This window comes from Diplotaxodon limnothrissa, linkage group LG5 (genome assembly GCF_057381915.1).
Source record: "Diplotaxodon limnothrissa isolate DT_005_m linkage group LG5, D_limnothrissa_male_GT1.1, whole genome shotgun sequence".
Classification (NCBI taxonomy): domain Eukaryota; kingdom Metazoa; phylum Chordata; class Actinopteri; order Cichliformes; family Cichlidae; genus Diplotaxodon; species Diplotaxodon limnothrissa.
In genome coordinates, this window is record NC_140600.1 from 4,054,187 (window position 1) to 4,061,080 (window position 6,894).

Sequence of the window (6,894 nt, forward strand, 5' to 3'; positions counted from 1 at the left end):
TCTATGAAGTTGTACAAAAACGCTTTCTTTCGCCAAGACAGTGCGTTTCTCACTGTTACATGCATTTGAATGGGGAACTCGACCGAAACAAAGTATAGGTTTTCATTATGTGAATAACTTGGAAATCTTAGCTCAAACAGCTGCAAAACCTGTTTTCCCAGCACGGGGACCTTGAGTTCTATAATATAAGGCCATAAACATGTTTGTCTGAGTCTTCTATCAAAAGTTACAGCTATTTCTATGAAGTTGTACAAAAACGCTTTCTTTCGCCAAGACAGTGCGTTTCTCACTGTTACATGCATTTGAATGGGGAACTCGACCGAAACAAAGTATAGGTTTTCATTATGTGAATAACTTGGAAATCTTAGCTCAAACAGCTGCAAAACCTGTTTTCCCAGCACGGAGACCTTGAGTTCTATAATATAAGGCCATAAACATGTTTGTCTGAGTCTTCTATCAAAAGTTACAGCTATTTCTATGAAGTTGTACAAAAACGCTTTCTTTCGCCAAGACAGTGCGTTTCTCACTGTTACATGCATTTGAATGGGGAACTCGACCGAAACAAAGTATAGGTTTTCATTATGTGAATAACTTGGAAATCTTAGCTCAAACAGCTGCAAAACCTGTTTTCCCAGCACGGGAACCTTGAGTTCTATAAGATAAAGCCATAAACATGTGTATCCGAGTCTTCTATCAAAAGTTACAGCTATTTCTATGAAGTTGTACAAAAACGCTTTCTTTCGCCAAGACAGTGCGTTTCTCACTGTTACATGCATTTGAATGGGGAACTCGACCGAAACAAAGTATAGGTTTTCATTATGTGAATAACTTGGAAATCTTAGCTCAAACAGCTGCAAAACCTGTTTTCCCAGCACGGGAACCTTGAGTTCTATAAGATAAAGCCATAAACATGTGTATCCGAGTCTTCTATCAAAAGTTACAGCTATTTCTATGAAGTTGTACAAAAACGCTTTCTTTCGCCAAGACAGTGCGTTTCTCACTGTTACATGCATTTGAATGGGGAACTCGACCGAAACAAAGTACAAGTTTTCATTATGTGAATAACTTGGAAATCTTAGCTCAAACAGCTGCAAAACCTGTTTTCCCAGCACGGGGACCTTGAGTTCTATAAGATAAAGCCATAAACATGTGTATCCGAGTCTTCTATCAAAAGTTACAGCTATTTCTATGAAGTTGTACAAAAACGCTTTCTTTCGCCAAGACAGTGCGTTTCTCACTGTTACATGCATTTGAATGGGGAACTCGACCGAAACAAAGTATAAGTTTTCATTATGTGTATCCGAGTCTTCTATCAAAAGTTACAGCTATTTCTATGAAGTTGTACAAAAACGCTTTCTTTCGCCAAGACAGTGCGTTTCTCACTGTTACATGCATTTGAATGGGGAACTCGACCGAAACAAAGTACAAGTTTTCATTATGTGAATAACTTGGAAATCTTAGCTCAAACAGCTGCAAAACCTGTTTTCCCAGCACGGGGACCTTGAGTTCTATAAGATAAAGCCATAAACATGTGTATCCGAGTCTTCTATCAAAAGTTACAGCTATTTCTATGAAGTTGTACAAAAACGCTTTCTTTCGCCAAGACAGTGCGTTTCTCACTGTTACATGCATTTGAATGGGGAACTCGACCGAAACAAAGTATAGGTTTTCATTATGTGAATAACTTGGAAATCTTAGCTCAAACAGCTGCAAAACCTGTTTTCCCAGCACGGAGACCTTGAGTTCTATAATATAAGGCCATAAACATGTTTGTCTGAGTCTTCTATCAAAAGTTACAGCTATTTCTATGAAGTTGTACAAAAACGCTTTCTTTCGCCAAGACAGTGCGTTTCTCACTGTTACATGCATTTGAATGGGGAACTCGACCGAAACAAAGTATAGGTTTTCATTATGTGAATAACTTGGAAATCTTAGCTCAAACAGCTGCAAAACCTGTTTTCCCAGCACGGGAACCTTGAGTTCTATAAGATAAAGCCATAAACATGTGTATCCGAGTCTTCTATCAAAAGTTACAGCTATTTCTATGAAGTTGTACAAAAACGCTTTCTTTCGCCAAGACAGTGCGTTTCTCACTGTTACATGCATTTGAATGGGGAACTCGACCGAAACAAAGTACAAGTTTTCATTATGTGAATAACTTGGAAATCTTAGCTCAAACAGCTGCAAAACCTGTTTTCCCAGCACGGGGACCTTGAGTTCTATAAGATAAAGCCATAAACATGTGTATCCGAGTCTTCTATCAAAAGTTACAGCTATTTCTATGAAGTTGTACAAAAACGCTTTCTTTCGCCAAGACAGTGCGTTTCTCACTGTTACATGCATTTGAATGGGGAACTCGACCGAAACAAAGTATAGGTTTTCATTATGTGAATAACTTGGAAATCTTAGCTCAAACAGCTGCAAAACCTGTTTTCCCAGCACGGAGACCTTGAGTTCTATAATATAAGGCCATAAACATGTTTGTCTGAGTCTTCTATCAAAAGTTACAGCTATTTCTATGAAGTTGTACAAAAACGCTTTCTTTCGCCAAGACAGTGCGTTTCTCACTGTTACATGCATTTGAATGGGGAACTCGACCGAAACAAAGTATAGGTTTTCATTATGTGAATAACTTGGAAATCTTAGCTCAAACAGCTGCAAAACCTGTTTTCCCAGCACGGGAACCTTGAGTTCTATAAGATAAAGCCATAAACATGTGTATCCGAGTCTTCTATCAAAAGTTACAGCTATTTCTATGAAGTTGTACAAAAACGCTTTCTTTCGCCAAGACAGTGCGTTTCTCACTGTTACATGCATTTGAATGGGGAACTCGACCGAAACAAAGTACAAGTTTTCATTATGTGAATAACTTGGAAATCTTAGCTCAAACAGCTGCAAAACCTGTTTTCCCAGCACGGGGACCTTGAGTTCTATAAGATAAAGCCATAAACATGTGTATCCGAGTCTTCTATCAAAAGTTACAGCTATTTCTATGAAGTTGTACAAAAACGCTTTCTTTCGCCAAGACAGTGCGTTTCTCACTGTTACATGCATTTGAATGGGGAACTCGACCGAAACAAAGTATAGGTTTTCATTATGTGAATAACTTGGAAATCTTAGCTCAAACAGCTGCAAAACCTGTTTTCCCAGCACGGAGACCTTGAGTTCTATAATATAAGGCCATAAACATGTTTGTCTGAGTCTTCTATCAAAAGTTACAGCTATTTCTATGAAGTTGTACAAAAACGCTTTCTTTCGCCAAGACAGTGCGTTTCTCACTGTTACATGCATTTGAATGGGGAACTCGACCGAAACAAAGTATAGGTTTTCATTATGTGAATAACTTGGAAATCTTAGCTCAAACAGCTGCAAAACCTGTTTTCCCAGCACGGGAACCTTGAGTTCTATAAGATAAAGCCATAAACATGTGTATCCGAGTCTTCTATCAAAAGTTACAGCTATTTCTATGAAGTTGTACAAAAACGCTTTCTTTCGCCAAGACAGTGCGTTTCTCACTGTTACATGCATTTGAATGGGGAACTCGACCGAAACAAAGTATAGGTTTTCATTATGTGAATAACTTGGAAATCTTAGCTCAAACAGCTGCAAAACCTGTTTTCCCAGCACGGGAACCTTGAGTTCTATAAGATAAAGCCATAAACATGTGTATCCGAGTCTTCTATCAAAAGTTACAGCTATTTCTATGAAGTTGTACAAAAACGCTTTCTTTCGCCAAGACAGTGCGTTTCTCACTGTTACATGCATTTGAATGGGGAACTCGACCGAAACAAAGTATAGGTTTTCATTATGTGAATAACTTGGAAATCTTAGCTCAAACAGCTGCAAAACCTGTTTTCCCAGCACGGGAACCTTGAGTTCTATAAGATAAAGCCATAAACATGTGTATCCGAGTCTTCTATCAAAAGTTACAGCTATTTCTATGAAGTTGTACAAAAACGCTTTCTTTCGCCAAGACAGTGCGTTTCTCACTGTTACATGCATTTGAATGGGGAACTCGACCGAAACAAAGTACAAGTTTTCATTATGTGAATAACTTGGAAATCTTAGCTCAAACAGCTGCAAAACCTGTTTTCCCAGCACGGGGACCTTGAGTTCTATAAGATAAAGCCATAAACATGTGTATCCGAGTCTTCTATCAAAAGTTACAGCTATTTCTATGAAGTTGTACAAAAACGCTTTCTTTCGCCAAGACAGTGCGTTTCTCACTGTTACATGCATTTGAATGGGGAACTCGACCGAAACAAAGTATAGGTTTTCATTATGTGAATAACTTGGAAATCTTAGCTCAAACAGCTGCAAAACCTGTTTTCCCAGCACGGGGACCTTGAGTTCTATAATATAAGGCCATAAACATGTTTGTCTGAGTCTTCTATCAAAAGTTACAGCTATTTCTATGAAGTTGTACAAAAACGCTTTCTTTCGCCAAGACAGTGCGTTTCTCACTGTTACATGCATTTGAATGGGGAACTCGACCGAAACAAAGTATAGGTTTTCATTATGTGAATAACTTGGAAATCTTAGCTCAAACAGCTGCAAAACCTGTTTTCCCAGCACGGGAACCTTGAGTTCTATAAGATAAAGCCATAAACATGTGTATCCGAGTCTTCTATCAAAAGTTACAGCTATTTCTATGAAGTTGTACAAAAACGCTTTCTTTCGCCAAGACAGTGCGTTTCTCACTGTTACATGCATTTGAATGGGGAACTCGACCGAAACAAAGTATAGGTTTTCATTATGTGAATAACTTGGAAATCTTAGCTCAAACAGCTGCAAAACCTGTTTTCCCAGCACGGGAACCTTGAGTTCTATAAGATAAAGCCATAAACATGTGTATCCGAGTCTTCTATCAAAAGTTACAGCTATTTCTATGAAGTTGTACAAAAACGCTTTCTTTCGCCAAGACAGTGCGTTTCTCACTGTTACATGCATTTGAATGGGGAACTCGACCGAAACAAAGTATAGGTTTTCATTATGTGAATAACTTGGAAATCTTAGCTCAAACAGCTGCAAAACCTGTTTTCCCAGCACGGGAACCTTGAGTTCTATAAGATAAAGCCATAAACATGTGTATCCGAGTCTTCTATCAAAAGTTACAGCTATTTCTATGAAGTTGTACAAAAACGCTTTCTTTCGCCAAGACAGTGCGTTTCTCACTGTTACATGCATTTGAATGGGGAACTCGACCGAAACAAAGTACAAGTTTTCATTATGTGAATAACTTGGAAATCTTAGCTCAAACAGCTGCAAAACCTGTTTTCCCAGCACGGGGACCTTGAGTTCTATAAGATAAAGCCATAAACATGTGTATCCGAGTCTTCTATCAAAAGTTACAGCTATTTCTATGAAGTTGTACAAAAACGCTTTCTTTCGCCAAGACAGTGCGTTTCTCACTGTTACATACATTTGAATGGGGAACTCGACCGAAACAAAGTATAGGTTTTCATTATGTGAATAACTTGGAAATCTTAGCTCAAACAGCTGCAAAACCTGTTTTCCCAGCACGGGGACCTTGAGTTCTATAATATAAGGCCATAAACATGTTTGTCTGAGTCTTCTATCAAAAGTTACAGCTATTTCTATGAAGTTGTACAAAAACGCTTTCTTTCGCCAAGACAGTGCGTTTCTCACTGTTACATGCATTTGAATGGGGAACTCGACCGAAACAAAGTACAAGTTTTCATTATGTGAATAACTTGGAAATCTTAGCTCAAACAGCTGCAAAACCTGTTTTCCCAGCACGGAGACCTTGAGTTCTATAATATAAGGCCATAAACATGTTTGTCTGAGTCTTCTATCAAAAGTTACAGCTATTTCTATGAAGTTGTACAAAAACGCTTTCTTTCGCCAAGACAGTGCGTTTCTCACTGTTACATGCATTTGAATGGGGAACTCGACCGAAACAAAGTATAGGTTTTCATTATGTGAATAACTTGGAAATCTTAGCTCAAACAGCTGCAAAACCTGTTTTCCCAGCACGGGAACCTTGAGTTCTATAAGATAAAGCCATAAACATGTGTATCCGAGTCTTCTATCAAAAGTTACAGCTATTTCTATGAAGTTGTACAAAAACGCTTTCTTTCGCCAAGACAGTGCGTTTCTCACTGTTACATGCATTTGAATGGGGAACTCGACCGAAACAAAGTACAAGTTTTCATTATGTGAATAACTTGGAAATCTTAGCTCAAACAGCTGCAAAACCTGTTTTCCCAGCACGGGGACCTTGAGTTCTATAAGATAAAGCCATAAACATGTGTATCCGAGTCTTCTATCAAAAGTTACAGCTATTTCTATGAAGTTGTACAAAAACGCTTTCTTTCGCCAAGACAGTGCGTTTCTCACTGTTACATGCATTTGAATGGGGAACTCGACCGAAACAAAGTATAGGTTTTCATTATGTGAATAACTTGGAAATCTTAGCTCAAACAGCTGCAAAACCTGTTTTCCCAGCACGGGAACCTTGAGTTCTATAAGATAAAGCCATAAACATGTGTATCCGAGTCTTCTATCAAAAGTTACAGCTATTTCTATGAAGTTGTACAAAAACGCTTTCTTTCGCCAAGACAGTGCGTTTCTCACTGTTACATGCATTTGAATGGGGAACTCGACCGAAACAAAGTATAGGTTTTCATTATGTGAATAACTTGGAAATCTTAGCTCAAACAGCTGCAAAACCTGTTTTCCCAGCACGGAGACCTTGAGTTCTATAATATAAGGCCATAAACATGTTTGTCTGAGTCTTCTATCAAAAGTTACAGCTATTTCTATGAAGTTGTACAAAAACGCTTTCTTTCGCCAAGACAGTGCGTTTCTCACTGTTACATGCATTTGAATGGGGAACTCGACCGAAACAAAGTATAGGTTTTCATTATGTGA